We start from the raw sequence: 23,287 nt of genomic DNA, 5'->3' as shown, positions 1-23,287 counted from the left end.
ACAGAGGATCGAGGAACATGGGGGGCCGATAGTGTTGGTGGCACCAGACTGGCCTCGGCATCCTTGGTATGCGGATCTGCAACGTCTAATGGTGGCGTCTCCTCTTCGGCTTCCAGTGCACAAGGCCTTGCTGGTACAAGGGCCAGTTCCTCATCCAGACCCGGCTCGATTTTGTCTTACGGCCTGGCTCTTGAACGGGGCCGTTTAGCTAAGAGGGGTTTCTCAGCTCCAGTAATTTCCACCATGCTTCGGTCTCATCGTCGCTCCACCCCTCTGAGTTATATTCGCACCTGGAAAATTTTTGAGGCTTGGTGTACGGATGCTGGCATTGTTCCTCTTCGGGCGTCCGTGCCTCAGATGTTAGATTTTTTGCAACGAGGCTTTGATAAAGGACTTTCGCTTTCTTCACTTAGAGTGCAGACGGCAGCCCTGTCCTGTTTCAGAGGTAGGATTCGTGGTAAGTCTTTGGCTAGTATTCCTGAGGAGGCCCGGTTTTTGAAGGGGGTTAGTCTTCTTCGTCCACCGGTCAGACCAATTTTTCCATCTTGGGACCTTAATCTGGTTCTTTCGGCTCTAACGAAGCCTCCTTTTGAGCCATTACAAGCATGTTCTCTGAAAGATTTAACGCTTTAAGACAGTGTTTTTGGTGGCTATTGTGTCAGCTAGGAGAGTCTCGGAGTTGCAAGCCTTTTCCTGTAGATCTCCATTTCTGCAATTTTCTAAAGAGCGAGTGGTCCTTCGGCCGGTTCCTTCCTTTTTGCCTAAGGTTATGTCTCGTTTTCATATGTCCCAGTCGGTTTTTCTCCCTGTTTTGGGATCGACCCCAGGAACGCAGGAGCAGCAGAGGTTGCATACTCTGGATGTTAAGAGAGTCCTCAAACGATATCTCGCAGTTACTGATGACTTCCGTCGCTCAGACCGTCTTTTTCTTCTTTTTGCTGGTCACTGCAAGGGCTTGTCAGCTTCTAAGCCCACGTTATCTCGGTGGATCAAGGAGATGATAGCGTCTGCTTATCTCTTGGCGGGCAGAACCATTCCAGATGCGCTTAAAGCTCATTCTACACGAGGGCAGTCAGCCTCGTGGGCGGAGTGCTTCTTGGTGCCTCCAGAGGAGATCTGTAAGGCGGCGACTTGGTCTTCTCTCCATTCTTTCTCTAAGCATTACAGGTTAGATGTCCAGTGTCGTCAGGAGCGGGCTTTGCATCGCGAGTGCTCACAGCGGGTTTGCTGGGGTCCCTCCCGTAGGACTACTGCTTTGTTACGTCCCATCAGTCCAATCCTGGGCCGGGCCGGAGGGATGCTAAGGAAGGAGAAATTAGACCTTACCTGCTAATTTGCTTTCCTTTAATCCCTCCGGACCGGCCCAGGCCCCTCCCCTGTGCTGTCTTTCAGTCGAAGTTTAACTTTACTGTGTACAGACATTCAACTGTCGTCTACAGAGCTGTTCTGCTCTGCGTATGCCTTGTAGCGCTATAGAAATGCTAAATAGTAGTAGTAGTAGTTCTGCAAGTTAGACAGTTAAAGAAATTACATACTGTTCTCCAAGTTAAATGGTTAAATAATTCATTATGTTATGCAAGTTCAGCAGTTTGAAGAATTTACTAACTCTAGGTTATGCAAGTTGAACAGTTTAAACAAATACAATTGGCCATACCTCAGCTCTGAAACGAGTTGTTGGTGAGCCCAGGGTCACAGCTAAGCTGTAGTTTAAGCACGTTTATCTGGTGCTTCCTGGCTGCTTGGATTCCTCACAGCACAGAATATAGGTTCTTCTTTTCCTTTCTGCTTTGTTATTCAAATACTGAGGCTAGGGTCACATGACCAGGGCTCTTATTGGCTCTCTAGAGTCAGAGATTTTTTTCTCAGTCTCCACCTGCTGGTAGGCGAGCACAACCCATCAGTCCAATCCTGGGCCGGTCTGGAGGGATTAAAGGAAAGCAAATTAGCAGGTAAGGTCTAATTTCTCCTTTAGCCTTTCAACATATTACATCTTTAAATTAGCAATAAAAGACAGAAGAAAAAAAGGGCCTTCTATGCATAAAGAAAGCCCACAGACAGTTTCAGCCACCTAATAGATAGCATCATTCAACAAATTAGTCTCTATGAGAGTGAAGTCTGGATTCTATCAGGATTACAGAATATCAATACAAAACTTGTACTTTTTGTTCTATAACACACTCTATATATCCAAACATAGCTCCTTGTGACTCTGGGCAAGTCACTTAACCCTCCATTGCCTGCCGCATTGAACCTGCCATGAGTGGGAAAACGCGGTGTACAAATGTAACTAAAATAAAATAAAAAATAAATAATGGAACTAGGATATTTCCCCTTTATGGAGCTAGGATATTTCCCCTTACATCTCGCCGTACAAAGAAAAAAATTAGATTGTGTGGTCCCCTCAAGAACAGCCCTACACTCTCCTCCTTCTTCCATACACTTTGTGAAATAAACAGACAGTACTATAAATATTACATCAGGTCCTATATATCAACTAGTAGTTCTGTACATGCTAGCAGAATCCTGCATAGGGTCGTCTGGCCATTTTTATTTATTTGGGGGTATTAAGCATGAGCCAAAAGGAAAAGAAAAAAAAACACACAGACCCAATTAGAAAAAGAAGCATGCAGAAAAAAAGCTGAAATACAAACCTCCAAGGAAGCTAGATTCCATAAGCAGTTCAGTATTGGAAAATGAGAAAAAGAAATGCATTTCCTCCTGTACTGTGCAAAATACAAAAATAGAAAATATGCACATTTCCCAAATGTCACACATTTTAATTCCTAAAAATTAAACTTTCTACTGTCCTAACTGTATCCTGAGAGTTAATGGGTAACGGATTGCATGTTGCTGCCTTAGATCTGACTGCCCTGACTCTACCCAGATAGAGCCAAGGCATTCTGTCAGATTTTTAGTGGCATTATCCAGATAATATATATATATTACTGGGGATAAATATTTAAACTAGAAGAACAGATCCCAAAACTATATCACAAAAAACGTTCTTCCTTTAAAATATTTAATTTCTTTTATTACAATACATATATCACATAAAACCACTTATGCTGTGTAAGTTCCGGAACTCGCCCAGTCACACCCTTCACTTCACCACCCATTCACATAAACCTTGTGTGGGCACATTTCTATATATCCACAATCTGTGTACATGCTCCCCAATTGTTGTTTCCTCAATTTCAAATCTTCTACTTGTGTCTTAGATATTGTCCTTAAAGGTTCAAATTATAGTCCTTATAAATCATAAAAATCTTCTAAATCACATCAAGCAGGAGCACAGTGTTCACAACAAAGTCTCTCCAGCACTCTTCTTGGAGTAGTGTTAGTTCAGCAGAGTGAATCAGTGCAGTGTGTCAAGGGCTTCCTGGAATTTACATACTGTTTCCAGACTTTAAGCACCTTCTAACTCTTCACACCTTCTCTCTCTTGTTCCTCGATGCGAGACCGCATTTCGAACACTCCTTCTTCAGGAGGAACATTTCCCTATACCAAAAACAGTACATAGTTTATCTATAACATTTCCCTACTTTCATTCCTATCTATCTCTTTTAACCCCCCTATACAAACTTATTCAATCTAAATCAAATTCAATAATGAAATCTTTAACCTTTAAATTTTAAGGCAGCCTACCTTAGGAATCATGAGTCCAGCACAGGACCCTCTGTGAGCGTCTCAGCAACTTAAATGACTAAAGCAGGAAATCACACTGCTTCCTTATATCAAATTTCACTAAATCATTTTCACCTGAGGGGCAAAACCTACTATGTCCATTCTACCTCCAGGTTCAGACCCCTGGGAGCCACCGTATCCCACTCAAAGATAAATCTCTGTTCAATATACAGCAGCTGTGCTGTGACGTCACCCCCTCCTCTGCATGGAGTGATCTGTCTAAGCACCGTGCATTTTAAATCAGCTACTTCATGAGCATGTGCTATCCAGTGGCTGACCAAAGGAGCCTCTTGTTTACCAATTCTAATGTTACTAGCATGCTCAGCCAGACGTTTTTTTAACTGGCGTTTCGTGTGCCCTATATAGTACATTTGACAAGGGCACACTATACAATAAACTACTCCTACACTGGTGCGATCAGTAATGCTGTGCAAATAATATTTCTTGGTGGTACCAGGGATCCAAACCCATTGAGTGGACATGGAAAATGTACAAAATGCGCACTTCCCACACGGTGAATGTTGCCCCTGGTTGCTACCATTATCTCTAGGTTTATGTAACAACTCCCCTAGATTAGACATGCAGGAATAGGCTATTTTTGGATGCTCAGCAAACACCGGATGAGTTCTTAGGATGTGCCAGTTCTTGTGTATAATATGTCCTATTTTAGAGGCTTTAACAGAAAAAGGCAGAACACAAGATAAAGTGCGATCTATGGATCTTGGGGTGGGGAGAAGTAACCAGGGACGTTGAGCATACAACGCTCTCTTGTATGCTTTTTTAATCACCCCCATAGGGTACCCTCTTTGCAGAAATCTTTGAGTCATAGGCTTAGCTTGTTTTCTAAATTCACTTGTGGTTGAACATATACGTCTAAGTCTCAAAAACTGGCTAATGGGAACCCCTCTCTTGAGAGCAGGATGGTGAAAGCTAGTGTAATGGAGTATGGAATTACGGTCTGTCTGTTTTCTATATATAGTGGTACTGAACTCATTATTATCCATTCTCTTATTATACAATTATTATACAGAGGGCAGACAAGGGGGGCTCCACGGTTATTATGGACTCTGAGAAATATGTTAGAGAAGCCCTTAATCACTTGAATCAACAACAGTTTTATAACAAAATTGGAAGAGATCCCACTCTAGAGTTAAAACAGCAAATAGATGAGTGGGTGGACACTGCAGTATTAAATGGTATACTTACGATTAAGGAGCAAAGATTTTTATGTCATCCGTGTCCGAAGATTCCGTATATATATTTTGTACCCAAGGTTCATAAAACCTTGGAGAATCCCCCCTGCCGCCCTATAGTATCGACACGTGACTCTGTCTTGGAACCTATATCTCAATTCATGGACAGGTTTTTAAAACCTTACGGGGGGTCATGTGATGCCTGCTACCTAGAAGGCAGCAAAGAAGAGAGGCTCCGCAATCCTCCCATCTATATCAGCTAATAGTACCAGACTAACAGGCTGCGATTTGGGGGAGAGTCGTGGCTAAGGAAGAGGACTCACCTTGGCAGTCGATTGAGGGAGTCCCTTGCGAGGTATGCCCACCAAAACCCCCAAAAAGTCGTCTAAAGCAACGAGTAACCGCATGGACAAAATGGCGGGGGAATCACCTAAGCAGACAACACTGGCGATTCCAACAACAGACTGGGCGCAGGAGATCTCCCGGTCTGTATCGGCAGCACTGGAGGACAAATTAAACAAATTGCAGTCCGCTGTAGACGAAATAAATGAGAAGTTTGACTCACATACGACCCGCATCACGGAGGTGGAACACCGGATCTCCGCTAGAGAAGAGGAGGCGCAGGCCGTTGCAGCGCAAGTCGCCACTCTTCAAAAGAATATCACGGAGTTGCAAGAGAAGGTAGAAGAGCATGAAAATCGGGCGCGACGAAATAATTTGCGGGTGATCGGGCTGCCTGAAACCGTGTCCGACAAAGGCCTGTATGACTTCTTTGTAAAATGGCTACCAAATCACTTAGGCCTGGCGGAACAGGAGGGCTACTTCTGCTGTGACAGAGCACACCGTATTGGAGCACGAGGCGAGGGGAACACAAGACCCCGGACGGCAATAGCCATTTCATAAACTGGCAGGCGAAGGAGAGGATTTTAAAAGCGGCAAGAATGAAGGAAGCGCTCCTCTACGAGGGGACATCGCTTGATGCTATTTAATGATTACTCCATGCGCGTGGCCCTAATGAGGAAGGCAATGGCGCCTATATGTACTGCTCTTTACAAAAAGGGGGTCAGATTCGCGCTGCTTTATCCGGCCAAGCTGAGGGTCTGGGTGGATGGGAAGACTCAGCTGATAAACGATGTGGCTGGAGCGAAGGTTTTTTGGAGAAATGTAACCAGGAGAAGGCTGCAGACCACCCGGAACCGGAATAGCAGAGAGCTGTGGACAGGGACGGTGAGGCCTGATGCAGAGAGTGTTATCGCCATGCTGACAAGGGGACTGCGGACATTTTGCCTGGCTTCAAGAGGCTAAGAAGTGAACAATGTCTACTGATATAGCAGGAAGCCAGAGCACAACCTATACTCAAGATCCCGGGAAGAAACGGAGTGGGGACCAGCGCAGTACCTGAGAGAAAATGTTTATCTGATCATCTCTGTGAATATGTTTCTGTTTTTTCCCTTTTGGGGTTTGTTGGGTAGTTATGAGATAGTCACAGGTTAAAAAAGGGGGAAGCAAAAAAAAAAAAAAAAAAAAAAAGTATGGTTTGGTACTGTTTTGAATTAAACCAGTTAGGGTGGGGGGAGGGGTTGGATGTCCTTTCTTTAAGCTGTTGTGGGTAGGTGAAGGATGTGGGGAAGTACTTTGGGAGGGAGAGGGGACAGACAGGAGATGGGGGGTAGGGGGGAGCGGGGGAGGGATGAGGGTGGGGAGAGGAATGAGTGTGTGTGTGATTGGTGTGTGGAAGTGAGTGGAAGAGGGGGGGGCAGGGGGGGAGTAAAGGGAACACAAAATGGAATTAAGATTCAGGCTCTGATACAAGGAGGAGGGGGACGGAGAGGAGTGTGGGAGAGAAATGGAAGGTCTTTGATGGGGCAGAGAGAGGGAATTCACTGGCTTAGCTGGGAGGCCAGTGAATGGAATACTAACATAATGATAACAAGGAATCCCAACTATGGTGCCAATGGTTAATCTGAAAGTGGTCACTCTTAATGTAGACGGGCTTCATTCCCCGGTTAAGAGAACGAAAGTGCTCTCCTGGCTGAAAAGGGAGAGATCCGATATAGCTTTCCTCCAGGAGACACACTTGAACATAACAGAACACCAAAAACTCCGGAGGAGTTGGGTAGGAGAGGTAGAATATGCTTCATACAACTCTAGGCAAAGGGGGGTGGCTATTTTGATACATAAGCAGCTGCCCTTTAAAACACAGAAAGTGATCACGGATAAGGAGGGTCGATATGTGCTGGTACTGGGAGATCTCTGGGGACAGAGTATCTTACTGTGTAACATTTATGGACCCAACATTTACTCCCATAGATTCTTCTCAGAGTTAGTGGCTAAAGTGGTGCCCTTCCCGGACTGTCACATAGTGATGGGGGGAGACTTTAACTGTGTAGCGGACCAGACGGTGGATTGTAAACCCAGGAAGCTAAGGGGGGGGAATTGGGGGAGCAGAGGGGTTAATTTTTTATCATCCCAGCTAGGGCTGGTGGATATATGGAGACTTCTGCACCCACACGATAGCGAATTTACCTTCTACTCCCACCCGCATAACACTTACTCCCGGATTGATTATCTGCTTACTACACCATCTCTGCTTTCTAGGTCCTCTGGGGTTCACATAGTGGATTGCGCCCTTAGTGATCACTCAGCAGTTACTATGACAATATCTTTTGCAGGGGGAAGGGAAGAGAGGGTGTGGAAGTTTCATCCTTCACTGTATCATGACAAAGAATTCAGGGAATACATACGAACTAAGTGGATAGATTATCAAACATATAATCAAACAATGGATGTAGATGTCGGCATGTATTGGGAAGCATCGAAGGCGGTGATGAGGGGTCACATAATAGCTTATACCGCGGGGAAAAAGAAGGAAAGAGAGGCAGACCTGCTGAGACTGTCTAGTGAATACCATCAATTGAGAAGAACACATATAGGTACTATGAATGCAAGAGATCGCTCACGCTTATTAGAGGTTAGACACCAGATAGACGACATCTTGAATCAGAGGGCGCAACGGGATATATACTTCCAACGTTTTAAAACTATTCAAATGGGGGAATAAAGCTGGGAAACTACTGGCAACACTGGTCAGGCCATATCGTAAAAGGCAAACCATTACAGCTATCAGGGATGCGGCAGGGATAGAACACACCACAGATAAACATATTACACAACAATTCGTCACCTATTACAGCTCCTTATACGGGGCAAGAGGGTTTAACTCCGAAGCATGCGAGGGGTTCTTTCAAGATATTTGCATACCTACACTTACGCATGACCAATTACAAACCCTTAATGGTCCTATAGTGGAACAAGAGATCAGACAAGCCATCAAGTCTTTAAAGCTGACCAAGGCGCCAGGACCAGATGGCTATGGCCCAGAATATTACCGAATAATGGTGGACTTGGTGGCGGGCCCCCTGGGAGATTGGTTCAATGGGATTGTGGATAACAACTTACCTATACAAAACAATATGGCCCATATAGTACTAATACCAAAGCCGGGCAAAGATCTAAATCAGGTGGGCTCATATCGACCCATTTCGCTGCTAAATCAGGATATTAAAATCCTGGCTGCCATAATGGCCCGGCGAATGAACGGGGTGATCTCCTCCTTGGTTCATGAGGACCAGGTGGGATTTGTCCCGGGAAGGCATGCCTCGATGAATATCATGAGAGCCCTCCTGGCTATACAGGAATGTAGGGGCAGAGGGGGCCTGGAAGGGATTGTGGGGTTGGATATGGAAAAAGCGTTCGACAGCATTTCGTGGCAGTATTTGTTTTGGGTCCTGAACCGTTATGGCATATCAGGGGCATACATATCTTGGATTAAAGCGCTGTACAACCTCCCTGTGGCCAGATTGCTGCTCAACGGCACACTCACAGAGAGCTTTCCCTTACAGCGGGGAACCCGGCAGGGATGCCCCTTGTCACCGCTCCTTTCTTGCTAGCTATAGAACCGTTAGCAATAACAATTAGGGAAACTAGGGCCATGAGGGGGATCAGGGTGGGCAGAAGGGACTTTAGAGTAAATCTATTTGCAGATGACATCTTAGTATACCTGGCTAATGGGCCTAGGGATCTCCCCCGGGTGCTGGCAATAATAGGTGATTTCGGGGATATATCGGGGCTGCGGGTCAACTGTTTAAAATCAGAGGTGCTCCCGTTATCAGGAAGCACTACAGACCCGGGCTGGTCGGGATTGCCAATACCCCTAGCACGAGGAGCTATGAGATATCTGGGAATCTTTCTTAGTGTTAACACATTGATATTCTACAAAAAGAATGTGGTCGATATAATAGAAAATATCAGGAAGCTGTGTGACAGATGGAAGCACTTGCCGCTTTCCCTGATGGGCAGAATAGCCCTAGTTAAAATGGTTTTGCTGCCAAAGATCTTATACCCATTACAAGCGGCTCCCATATGGCTGTTAAGGAGAGACGAACGTTTATACCGATCTATCATACGTTCCTTCATTTGGCAGGGGAGGGGAGCACGGATAGGGCACCAGAAGCTCTCTCTGAGTAAGAACGAGGGAGGCCTGGCGCTGCCTGAACTACGCCTATATAACGTGGCGGCACTTATGCGAATTATTTTTGAGGGAATGACGGGGACTTATCGGTTTTTGCCGAGCGGAGGACTGGAGGATTGGAGTGTCCCATGGTCATTCATAAATCTTATACATATGAGGCCTAGTAATATATATGACACAGCAGGGAGACTGACCTTTTTGCAACCTCTGCGGAGGGCGTGGGCCTGGTGGAGAGGGCATCAAAACCGAGCACCAGAGGCATCCCCCCTTCCTGGGGTTGGTGGGCAATGCAGATTTTCCGGCAGGCTTAGGATACTCTATATTTGACAAGTGGAAGGAGAAGGGCTGCGTAATGCTGGTCCATCTCATGGCACAAGGGCAGGAACAGTTAGAATCCTTTGATCAGCTGAAGGAGAGGTGGGATTTCCCCAATAAGCATTTACTACAATATCTTCAAGTACGGCATTATTATACTTCTTTACAACGGATACATGGAGATCGATGGCTGTGGGGGCCAATGGACAAGATTTTATTGAGTTTACCGTACAAGGCGAACAGCTTATCCACATGGTATAAAATATTGCAGATGCATAGGCCTCTGGGAGGGATGGAAAGATTGATGGACCAGTGGAACAGAGAGTTGAATAGAAACTACACGATAAAAGAATTTAGTAAGCTTTTTTCCAATATCTATGATATGGTTAAAGTAGCAAACCTGCAAGAAACCCAATACAGGATACTGCATCGAGCATACATTACAAAGGCTAAGGGGGCAGTCATGGGACTCTGGGGAGAGGGTCAATGCACCAAATGCCAGACAGGGCGGGGGACTTTTATTCATTCCTTTTTAGAATGCCCGTCTCTTTCACTGTGGAACCAGGCATTTCAGGTGATTACACAAGTCACAAATAGACAAATAGAGTGGGATTATGCAACCTTACTGTTGGGAGACCAAGACCTTCTGATTGCCCAGGGCCTTACTAAGTCACATAGGAGATTCATATACACATCCCTCTTATTGATCAAAAAGACCATTCTACAATTTTGGATACAACCAGACCATCCCCCGGTAGAAGTGTGGTACAATAAAATGAGAATGGTGGGCGAGAATGAGTGCCGTATCTATGCCACCTCAGCAAAGCTTACTATCAGGCAATATCGTGGTCTGTGGACAGCCTGTTTAAAAGTGCTACCTTTACAGGGCAATGAGGGGGGGGGGGAGGGAACGGGAGGGTATGAGGGGAGCGTCTGGGATAGCTGTTGAGTTCTGGAGTGGGATAAAGTGCTGAGTGTGCAGTATGATTGGGGAAGGGGAATAAAACAGAAAATGCAGGGTGTAGTGCGAACCAGGCCAATGATTTATGGTTAGATGCTTTGTAAGCTTCAAAATGTAGTCTTTATGTGTTACTGTACATACATAATTGGAAGTTTTGGATATGTCTGTGTGAGCACTGCTGTACTGCGTTAATAAAAATAAATAAATAAAAAAAAAACCTTACATGAGCCAGGCAGAGTCATATGTCAGAAATTCTTTACATTTTATTCAATTGCTAGAAGAGATTGATTTAACACACATACGGGATGGTGAATTTCACATGATTGGGCTAGATGTGGTAGCATTATATACCAACCTTCCTCAGGATCAACTCATTAAGATGGCATCAGAATATTTGATACGTTCTGCCATGCCTATGGCTAAAGTTAAGGTGTTGAGCCAATTGCTCACCTTATTTATTTATTTATTTATTGCATTTGTATCCCACATTTTCCCACCTTTTTGCGGGCTCAGTGTGGCTTACAATAGGATATGAATAATAGAAATACATTTGTTACAATTTGGTTATGGATTACATTGTGCAAAGGTATAAGAGACATTCAAATATCAGATTTGGAATATGACAATGGGATATCAACATAGAAGTAATTGGAAGGGGGCAATGGGAAGCTAAAGGGTAGTGTTAGACAAAGACATATGGTGTCCATAGTTCCGTGGATAGGTGCGTGATAGATTGGGGTGTGGGATGAGGGATCAAAGTGGATGTAAAATGCATTGATGAATAGTGAGTGTGGACTCTATGTGAGTTGGCTCTTTCCGTAAGTTTGTTCAAACAGGTGAGTCTTTAGTAGTTTACGGAAGGAAGCTTGATCGTCAATCCTTCTCAGGTTACGCGGTAGTGTATTCCATGCCTGCGTGCTCTTGTGGGAAAAGGTTGACGCGTGCAACGTCTTGTATTTCATGCCTTTGCAAGTGGGGAAGTGGAGGTTTAGGTGTGTTCGGGATGATCTTTTAGCGTTTCTGGGTGGTAGGTCTATTAGATCAGACATGTACGCTGGGGCTTCGCCGTAGATGATCTTATGGACTAGTGTACAAACTTTAAAAGTAACGCGTTCCTTGAGTGGAAGCCAATGTAATTTTTCTCGTAGTGGTTGTACCCTTTCATATCTTGGTTTTCCGAAGATGAGCCTGGCTGCTGTATTTTGGGCTGTTTGTAGTTTCCTCAGTATTTGCTCTTTGCAGCCCGCGTATAGTGAGTTGCAGTAGTCCAGGTGGCTGAGGACGAGGGATTGCACTAGGCTGCGGAAGACGTATCTTGGGAAGAATGGTCTTATTCTTTTCAATTTCCACATGCAGTAGAACATCTTCTTGGTTGTGTTGTTTGCGTGGGTTTCGAGTGTTAAGTGGCGGTCGATGGTGACTCCAAGGATTTTTAGCGTTTCTGAGACTGGAAGGTTTAGGGTTGGTGTGTTTATTGCGTTGAATTTATTTGTGTTATGTTGGGAGGTGAGTATCAGGCATTGGGTTTTTTCTGCATTTAGTTTCAGGCGGAATGCATCTGCCCATGTGTTCATGATGTGTAGACTTTGATTGATTTCGTTGGAGATTTCTTTGGTATCTTGTTTGAATGGGATATATATTGTCACATCGTCGGCGTATATGTATGGGTTGAGGTTGTGGTTTGATAGGAGTTTGGCTAAAGGGATCATCATTAGGTTGAATATAGTTGGTGATAGAGGCGATCCTTGTGGGACTCCACATTCAGGTGTCCATGCTTTGGACGTGGTTGAATTTGATGTGACTTGATACGAGCGCATGGTTAAGAACCCCTTGAACCAGTTCAGGACATTTCCTCCTATGCCAAAGTATTCAAGTATGTGTAGTAGGATTCCATGATCAACCATGTCGAAGGCGTTTGACATGTCGAATTGTAAGAGGAGTATATTGTTACCAGTTGCAATTATTTGTTTGAATTTGGTCATGAGAGTGACTAATACTGTTTCTGTGCTGTGATTCGAACGGAATCCTGATTGGGCATCATGGAGTATTGAATGTTTGTCTAGATAGTTTGTGAGCTGTTTAGTTACCATACCTTCAGTTATCTTGGTTATTAGTGGTATGGATGCTATTGGCCTGTAGTTGGTTATTTCGCTCGTGTTTTTCTTTGTATCTTTAGGAATTGGGGTGAGTAAGATTTTTCCTTTTTCCTTTGGGAAGAGTCCATTTTGTAGCATGTGATTTATATGGTTTGTTAGGTCTAGTATGAATTGTTGAGGAGCAGATTTCATGAGGCTATTTGGGCATATGTCTAGTTTGCAGTTGGATTTGGCATATCTTTTGAGAGTTATCGAGATGAGGTCTTCTGACAGTAGTTCAAATTCGGTCCAGGTTCTGTCTGCTGGGTGTGTTCCTTCTTCTGGATCTAGACAGTCTAGAAGAGTGGTGTATTCTGTAGGGCTGGCGGGTATTTTGTGTCGTAGTAGTATAATTTTCTCCTTGAAGTATGTCGCAAGGTTGTCAACACTTGGTGTATCTTTGCCGTTGGTTGTAACTGGTGTGGTGTCTAACAGTTTGTTCACGAGGTTGAAGAGTTTATGTGTGTCTTTGTAGTTTGGTCCTATTAGTGTTTTGTAGTGTAGTCTTTTTGTTTGTTTTATGGTATATTTGTATTTTCTTCGGAGTAGTTTCCAGTCGTTTCGTGTTTGTTCGTCTCTTTTTTTGTTCCAAGCTCGTTCTAGTCTCCTGACTTGTGTTTTTAGTTTTTTCAGCTCTTCGGTGAACCATGGATTTGCATTTTTCCTGTGTGATGTTCTTGTTTGGACTGGGGCAATTTTGTCTAATGTTCTTGTGCTTATATCGTCCCATTCTTGGAGGAATTGGGTGGTGTCTGCGTTTGTAGTCCATTCGTTCTGGTAGATCTGTTGCCAGAATGTTGTGGGGTCTATTTTTCCTCTCGTGGTGTAGGTTGTTCGTTTATGTTTGGTGTTTGTGTTTAGTTGTGTTTTTCGCCAGTAAAGAGTGACATTTGCTTTATGGTGGTCTGACCATAATGTGGGTGTCCATGTTACGTTAGCGAGTATGATAGATGAGTCCGGTTCGAATCTATTCGTTATGATATCTAGTGTGTGTCCTTTTTCGTGAGTTGGTTGTATGTTAGGTGTTTGCAGATCCCAGAGTTTTAGGAATTCTTTGAATTCTCGTGTATTTGGTAAGGTGGTCTGCCAGAATTATTTCAGTTTCCAGAATGAGTTTTATGTGCAGAGGGGAGGGGTGGCCATGGGGGCCACGGTCGCCCCCTCGCTGGCGTGTTTGTACATGACTCAGTTTGAGGAGAAATATGTATATCACTCACCATGGCAGGAACATATCCTGCTATGGAAGAGATACATAGACGATGTGATCTTATTCTGGCAGGGCACTAGGGAAGAGGCTCTTAAATTTGTTGAGTATTTGAACACATTGGACACTCATGTGCACTTCACCTTTCGTATGGATAGTGAGAAAATGGAGTTTTTGGATATATTGGTCAAGAGAATGGATAATAATGAGTTCAGTACCACTATATATAGAAAACAGACAGACCGTAATTCCATACTCCATTACACTAGCTTTCACCATCCTGCTCTCAAGAGAGGGGTTCCCATTAGCCAGTTTTTGAGACTTAGACGTATATGTTCAACCACAAGTGAATTTAGAAAACAAGCTAAGCCTATGACTCAAAGATTTCTGCAAAGAGGGTACCCTATGGGGGTGATTAAAAAAGCATACAAGAGAGCATTGTATGCTCAACGTCCCTGGTTACTTCTCCCCACCCCAAGATCCATAGATCGCACTTTATCTTGTGTTCTGCCTTTTTCTGTTAAAGCCTCTAAAATAGGACATATTATACACAAGAACTGGCACATCCTAAGAACTCATCCGGTGTTTGCTGAGCATCCAAAAATAGCCTATTCCCGCATGTCTAATCTAGGGGAGTTGTTACATAAACCTAGAGATAATGGTAACAACCAGGGGCAACATTCACCGTGTGGGAAGTGCGCATTTTGTACATTTTCCATGTCCACTCAATGGGTTTGGATCCCTGGTACCACCAAGAAATATTATTTGCGCAGCATTACTGATTGCACCAGTGTAGGAGTAGTTTATTGTATAGTGTGCCCTTGTCAAATGTACTATATAGGGCACACGAAACGCCAGTTAAAAAAACGTCTGGCTGAGCATGCTAGTAACATTAGAATTGGTAAACAAGAGGCTCCTTTGGTCAGCCACTGGATAGCACATGCTCATGAAGTAGCTGATTTAAAATGCATGGTGCTTAGACAGATCACTCCATGCAGAGGAGGGGGTGACGTCACAGCACAGCTGCTGTATATTGAACAGAGATTTATCTTTGAGTGGGATACGGTGGCTCCCAGGGGTCTGAACCTGGAGGTAGAATGGACATAGTAGGTTTTGCCCCTCAGGTGAAAATGATTTAGTGAAATTTGATATAAGGAAGCAGTGTGATTTCCTGCTTTAGTCATTTAAGTTGCTGAGACGCTCACAGAGGGTCCTGTACTGGACTCATGATTCCTAAGGTAGGCTGCCTTAAAATTTAAAGGTTAAAGATTTCATTATTGAATTTGATTTAGATTGAATAAGTTTGTATAGGGGGGTTAAAAGAGATAGATAGGAATGAAAGTAGGGAAATGTTATAGATAAACTATGTACTGTTTTTGGTATAGGGAAATGTTCCTCCTGAAGAAGGAGTGTTCGAAATGCGGTCTCGCATCGAGGAACAAAAGAGAGAAGGTGTGAAGAGTTAGAAGGTGCTTAAAGTCTGGAAACAGTATTTAAATTCCAGGAAGCCCTTGACACACTGCACTGATTCACTCTGCTGAACTAACACTACTCCAAGAAGAGTGCTGGAGAGACTTTGTTGTGAACACTGTGCTCCTGCTTGATGTGATTTAGAAGATTTTTATGATTTATAAGGACTATAATTTGAACCTTTAAGGACAATATCTAAGACACAAGTGGAAGATTTGAAATTGAGGAAACAACAATTGGGGAGCATGTACACAGATTGTGGATATATAGAAATGTGCCCACACAAGGTTTATGTGAATGGGTGGTGAAGTGAAGGGTGTGACTGGGCAAGTTCCGGAACTTACACAGCATAAGTGGTTTTATGTGATATATGTATTGTAATAAAAGAAATTAAATATTTTAAAGGAAGAACGTTTTTTGTGATATTATCCAGATAATGCCACTGAAAAACTGGGAATGAATCTGGTGAGCAGGACTTACTGGGTGGGAGCCATTCCACCTGGATAAGTTCTGTGAAATATCGACCTGTATAATTTTCAAAAGGCAAAAAACCTTTTTACAAATATACATTATTCATCTTTGTAACACGGGGCTCTTTTACTAAAATGCAATAAAGTTTTGCTCTCATCTTATGGTAAATACCAAGCCTGTGCAGTAACTATTGGGGCAAATCTTCCCATACTGTTACCGTAGGGGAGGGAGGGGGACTTCACTGCACTGCTTCCTATTTAGGAGGTGGTAAGTGCATCCATATCATCTGCACCAGTGACAGCACATAGTACATTACCATGCACTAACTGCATTGCACATTCTATGCCCATTTCTGCCTATAACATGCCCATTCCTGATTCCTAACAGGGTATTCAGATAGGGTAAAGGGCCATAGATTGGTTCTATGGTACAATCAATAAGGTTTTCATTTAATTTATCACATTCTCCTCCTACTACTGTCCCCAAGCTACTCCTCCACCTGAAGCCACTGTGCACTACAGTTATACATTGCCCTTTCATTGATTTTATTACCTCACCATCTCTCTTGTCCTCTTCCTCCCTCCTTGCTTTTTGCCTTCAACATTTCATTCCTTCCATTGTACCTTCCCCATTCTATCTGAGTTCTTCTCGCCTTCGTCGCCTTCATCTCCACTACTCTCCTCCGCACTCTCTTACTCCTTCTTCTTCTCTCTGCTGGAGACATCAATCCCAATCCTGGTCCCTCTCACCAACTCTCATCCTATTTGTGCAGGTCGCACCGTGACCTCTCCAATCTCATCTCTATTCCTCTCCTCCCCCCTCTTCTCTGCCCTTCTCATGCGCCCTATGGAATGCCCACTTCATCGGCAACAAACTTTCCTATATCCATTACCTTTTTATCTCTCGTAGCCTCCATCTGCTCGCCATAACAGAAACTTGGCTCTGCCCTGAAGACTCTGCTTCAGTCACAGCCCTCTGCCATGGTGGTTATCTCTTCTCCCATATTCCTCGCCCTGCTGGCCGCGGTGGTGGTGTTGGACAATTACTCTAACCCTTTTCCAAATTTCAATCTCTTCTGCCACCTCAGTCTCTCTGCTTTTCCTCCTTTGAAGTCCACTCTGTCCGCCTATTCACTCCTTTGCCTCTTCGAATAGCAGTTATTTATCGTCCCCCTGATAAGTCCCTTTCATCCTTTCTCAGCGACTTTGACGCTTGGCTTTCCTTCTTTCTTGATCCTTCTTCCCCCTCCCTCATCCTTGGCGACTTTAACATTCATGCTAATGATCCCTCAAACTCTTACGTTTCCCAGTTCCTCGCCTTAACATCCTCCTTCAATCTTCAAGTATGCTCCACTTCCCCCACTCACCAAAATAGTCACTGTCTTGATCTTATCTTCTCCTATAACTGCTCTCCCTCAAGTTCCTTTGCCTCAGATCTTCCCCTCTCTGACCATCATCTAATAGCCTTCACACTTAAACTTCCTCCTCCCAATCCCATCCAATCTTAACCAATTTATCTAGGAATCTTCAGGCTATTGACCCTACTACCCTGTCCTCAATGTCTCGAAAATCTTCTCTACCACTGCACCATCCAAATCTGTCAATGAAGCCGTCTCTTCCTACAATACTATTCTATCCTCTGCTTTAGACACTCTTGCACCTCTCATGCCCCGTCCTATGAGGCGTACCAAACTCCAGCCTTGGCTGACCTCTAAAATCCGCTACCTACGTTCCTGTGCCCGCTCCGCCGAATGCCTCTTGGCTGAAATCTCGTGCCCTTGCTGACTTCATACACTTCAAGTTCACGTTGACCTCCTTCCAATCTGCTCTTTTGCTTGCCAAACAGGACTATTACATCCAGCTGACTAATTCTCTTGGCTCAAACCCTCGACTTCTTTTCACCATACTGAACTCTCTCCTCAAGGTGCCTCCATCTCCAGCTCCCCCCTCACTATCTCCTCAGACCCTAGCTGAGTTCTTCCATGACAAGGTTCAGAAGGTAAACCTTGAATTCTACTACTACTACTATTTAACATTTCTAGAGTTCTCAACCAAGCCACCCCCACCTCTCTCTCCTCAAGGTGTGTCCATCTCCAACTCCCCCTCACTATCTCCTCAGACCCTAGCTGAGTTCTTCCATGACAAGGTTCAGAAGATAAACCTCGAATTCTCAACCAAGCCACCCCCACCTCTCCCTCCCCTTGTCCATTCCCCTAACTCCCCAACCCCTCCGTCCTTTTCCTCCTTTCACTAAATCACTGATGAGGAAACAATACATCTTCTCTCCTCCTCAAAATGAACTACCTGTTCCTCTGATCCCATTCCTACCCACCTTCTTAACCCCATCTCTCCTACTCTCACCCCTTTTATCTGTCATATCCTCAATCTTTCACTTTCCACTGCGACTGTTCCTGATGCCTTCAAACATGCCGTGGTCACACCACTCCTTAAGAAGCCTTCACTTGACCCTACCTGTCCTTCCAACTATCGACCCATCTCCCTCCTCCCCTTCCTCTCCAAGATACTTGAACGTATGCTGTTCACCGCCGCTGTCTTGACTTTATTTCATCTCAAACTGTTCTTGACCCACTCTAATCTGGCTTTCGCCCTCTTCATTCAACTGAAACTGCACTTACAAAAGTTTCCAACGACCTGTTACTGGCCAAATCCAAAGGTCTCTATTCTATCCTCAACCTTCTCGATCTATCCGCTGCTTTTGACACTGTTGATCACAGCTTACTCCTTGATACGTTGTCTTCACTTGGATTCCAGGGCTCTGTTCTTTCCTGGTTCTCCTCCTACCTCTCGCTTCGCACCTTTAGTGTACACTCTGGTGGATCCTCTTCCACTTCTATCCCACTACCAATCTGTGTACCTCAGGGTTCTGTTCTCGGTCCTCTCCTGTTCTCCATCTACATTTCTTCCCTTGGCTGTCTGATATCATCCCATGGCTTTCAATACCATCTCTACGCTGATGACTCCCAGATCTACCTCTCTACCCCCGAAATCTCAACCAGCATCCAGACCAATGTATCAGCCTGCCTATCTGATATCGCTGCCTGGATGTGTCAACATCATCTGAAACTTAACATGGCCAAAACCGAGCTTCTCATCTTTCCCCCTAAACCCACCTCTCCTCTCTCCCCTTTCTCTATTTCTGTGGATGGCACTCTCATTCTCCCTGTTTCATCAGCTCGTAACCTTGGGGTCATCTTCAACTCCTCTCTCTCTCCTTCTCTGCTCACATTCAGCAGATTGCCAAAACCTGTCGTTTCTTTCTCTATAACATCAGCAAAATCCGTCCCTTCCTCTCTGAGCACTCTACCAGAACCCTTATCCACACTCTTATCACCTCTCGCCTAGATTATTGCAACCTGCTTCTCACCGGCCTCCTACTTAGGCATCTCTCTCCTCTTCAATCAGTCCAAAACTCTGCTGCGCGACTCATTTTCCACCAGAGTCGCTATTCTCACAGCCCTCTCCTCAAGTAACTTCACTGGCTCCCTATCTGTTTCTGCATTCAATTCAAACTTCTCTTACTGACTTATAAGTGCATTCACTCTACCGCTCCCCAGTACCACTTCACTCTTGTCTCTCCCTACGCCCCCCCCCCTTGGGTACTCCGTTCTGTGGATAAATCTCGTGTGTCCCCTTCTCTTCTCCTCTACTGCTAATTCCAGACTCCGTTCCTTTTATCTCGCTGCACCTCACGCCTGGAATAGACTTCCCAAGCTTGTACGTCTAGCCCCGTCTTTGGCCGTTTTCAAATCCAGGCTAAAAGCCCACCTCTTTAACGCTGCTTTTGACTCCTAACCACTACTCACTTGCCCTGTACCCTTTTATCCCCACCTCTTTAATTCCCTTACCTCTTAGTTGTTCTGTTTGTCTGTCCTATTTAGATTGTGAGCTCTTTGAGCAGGCACTGTCTTTTCATGTATGGTATACAGCACTGCGTATGCCTTGTAGCGCTATAGAAGTGATAAGTAGTAGTAGTAAGTACTTTCTCTGTCCCTAATGGGCTCGCAATCCAAGTTTTGTATCTATGGCAATGAAGGGTTAAGTGATTTGCCCAGAGTCACAAGGGGCTGCAGTGGGAATTGAACCCAGTTCCCCAGATTCTCAGCCAAATGCACTAACCATTAAGCTACTCTTCCAGTTAGTACATGAAATAGTGTGTACCATCAAGTCAGTGTGGTAGCAGTTATGTGCAAATTCATACAATATATGCTTACCGCATAAACATAAAAGGGTGTCACAGTTCTTCATACAGGAACTAACAATACAGAAGTGATGTCTACAGTTTATTTCTAGCTGTCTACAGTGTCAGTCCTTTAGTACTGCCAGTAATGCATGATCATGCTGTGGCTATAATCCTTGTGCCTGTCATTGATCAGCAACTAGGTGTGTAGCAAATCTCAGGGACCATGATATGAAAACACAGCCAACCACAGCCTGTTCAAGAAATCTCTAAAGACTTACCTGTGTAATCATTCTTACTCCACTCCTGCTTGATCCCTGCATTCCCTCATTCCTCTCCCCTGTTGACCCCCTCTCTCCCCCTCCTCTACTCACTACTCCATCTTGCATATGACTTATTGTATTGTACTCTTCTTTTAACGTTGTAAGCCACATAGAGCCTGCCTTGTTGGGATTATGTGGGATATAAATGTTCACAATAAATAAATAAATAAACTGGATTTGGGCCAGTGATCTAAAGGTGAAAAGTTCTGTAATGCTACAACAATTTCCTTGAACTATTCAGTCTGTTAGCAAAAGGATCTGCTAGCGCAACTTTAAGCAGTGAAGAATGCAAACATCTTCATTAAATTCAAGTTTGTTTATACTTTCTATCCCGCCTGTGGGAGAAACCATCGAGGTGGCTTACAATCTAATTCTACAAGAATTAACCAATAATTAATTATGACAAGACGAGACATTGGGAAATGGAGTGGAACTACAATATAAATGGAAAAGGAGAGAGGGTTAAAACAAAAAGGTATATGCATTTGTGATCAGAATCACAGCGAAACCCTCAGAATCCCAAAGCAGATCTAATAAAAATAGAAGTCTCAGTTAATGGAAAAGGCATCCTTATTTAGCTTTAACCTGTTCTTTTTTCACTTAGGAACCTGCAGCACTGTATGGGTGAAATTTAAGTGTTCATCAGAAGTAAATGCGAAGAACATCGTCCTGTGGAGATGCTAGAAGTGTACCAGTGTAATATAACGGTCTTCATTTGCTCACAGTTGTCTGTGTGTGAGCGCTACAGCAGAATATGAAAACAGAGGCCTTAAGATTCTTACTGTACATTTATGCAACATAACAAACATGTATTGTACAAGAAAATGAATTGAAGTGGTAATCTCGCATAGCTTTCATAAAGGTATGTTGTTTGAATCTATTCCGTCAGCTTTTTTTAACAAATGGTATCAAGAAATTATTTTTTAGTTTAGTAGACAAACTTAGAATAAACATTGCTTTGTACATAAATCTTCTGAGTATAGAAAGATTGCTAACCCAAAAGAAATATTTTGATATTTTCTGTAAATAAGCATACAGTTAAGAATGCAGCATGGAATATAGTAATTGAATGGAAACTTTCTACCAACAGCATAAACATATCTCAGTAAAAATGAACCAGAAAAGAATTGCTGCTTTTGTACCCAACATCTGGATGTGTTTACTTCGGTTTTTTACCATTCTAATAAAGTAACAACCCTTCTTTTTAAATTGCCTACTTCAGAACCAGGAAACAGAGGGTGCTGCAGTAGCTGACTGCAGTGAACATGACTTGGGTCATGCACTTGTGAAAAACAATGAAAGTTCTGGGCACATGCTTGTATGCATCTGTCTGTTACTGCTTGTTACTGATAAGTACCAAAATCAATCCTAGTAACTGGTAGCAGAAACAAAAAAGAGACTGGTGGCACCTTGTAGACTAATTAGTTTGTTGAGGTATGAGCTTTTGCAGATACGTTTACTTGGATAGTATGTCCATGAAAAGCAAGAAGTATGTGCACTGTGAGAGAAGACGAGGAATGTCCGAACCTGGTTTTCTGCAATAAATTGCAATGGTTATTTTTCAATCAAATAGGGACGTGCTTGTTTTACATTAAGTAATTACACAGGAGGGCCTCTGTGTATTAATGTCCAAAACTATACACTGCAGGTAGGATAAGTGGCAATGTAAATTATATTCTCTGTTTTGAAAGTGCCCATATGCTACTGTGTTAGATAATGTGTCCATTGACTGCACTGTATATTTGAGCACCTCTTTAACAGGGATAATTGATCATTCCATGCATTATTAAAGGTGAAATACCTTGTCACATTATAGTCCTCTTTACAGAGATTCCAATTCCGTATCTGCCTCAGCTCAAAACAAAGCTGATACATGTATAACCTTACCAGTTGCACAAGAAGCAATAAAATAAGCCAAGGAATATTAAGAGTGTCAAACATTTTAACATTTCCTTTTTTTACTCTATGTAAAACTGTCATATGCAGAATAGCACAAATTATGGCTTTAAAATATAGTGTTATGTTTAAAGCATTTGCTTCAGGAATGTCCAAGTTATTTGAGATAAAAACAGGACTGGAGAAAACCAACTGGCAAGAGGCTGAAAGCTTAACTTTCTTTTTTTCTTTTCTTTTTTTTGTTTTGCTGAGTCTGGGGTTGTCCCGGGAAAATCGTTATCTCCCTGTATTCCATTTACCATCGGGAGATAATTATAATGGTAGCGTTCCTTCTCTATGTCCTCTTTGGAAACTTTGATTTTTGTTTAAGTGCCAGAAATATACTGCCTGAACATCAATCCTGAAGGGGGCTGTATTTATGGGTCTAAAGCGTGACAGTTTAGAAACTATGATGGCTTGTTTAGCGAATCTGCCTGGAGCTTTAGCAAGCATTATCTGATAATAGATGCCTGCTGTGGAAGCTCTCAGAGAAATAAAGCACAAGAAAAGAGAGGTATAGGGAGGATGGTCAGGAAGGAGACAAGGGAAAGATTGAAGGAACAGCAGCTTGAGAGAGAAAAGTAGGATATTTGAAAGCCAGAAGGAGATGTTCTGTTTTTTGAGAGTGACTGCTTGTCAGCACTGTAAACATAATTGACTTTGTCTTTCGATATTGCACCCTGTTCTTCAGCTCAGGGCACCTGACTTCAAGTTCAGGCACAACCAATAACCTTGTGTGTAGTGTTCTCATCTACAGAGAGACTTGCTTAAGTAAAGCTCTTTGAAATCCTGTTTGGAAGAAAGGTGCTACATGAATGTATCATAATACTCAGTTTGCCACTTAGGGCATAAGGCACTAATGCAAAAT

The 23,287-nt window shown here is 43.5% G+C and overlaps 1 protein-coding gene across 1 annotated transcript in view; it reads left to right on the top strand.

Annotated features, from left to right (window-relative positions):
• ZDHHC20 (zinc finger DHHC-type containing 20) overlaps window positions 1-21,693 on the top strand; it is a 170,555-nt gene extending 148,862 nt beyond the window's left edge. Inside the window, 1 exon segment of the mRNA XM_030200304.1 lies at window positions 21,089-21,693. The gene's annotated coding sequence lies outside the window, so the exon portion shown is untranslated.
• The last annotated feature ends 1,594 nt before the right edge of the window (window positions 21,694-23,287 follow it).

Source organism: Microcaecilia unicolor, chromosome 4 (genome assembly GCF_901765095.1).
Source record: "Microcaecilia unicolor chromosome 4, aMicUni1.1, whole genome shotgun sequence".
NCBI classification, from domain to species: domain Eukaryota; kingdom Metazoa; phylum Chordata; class Amphibia; order Gymnophiona; family Siphonopidae; genus Microcaecilia; species Microcaecilia unicolor.
This window is presented reverse-complemented; position numbering and strand designations above follow the sequence as displayed.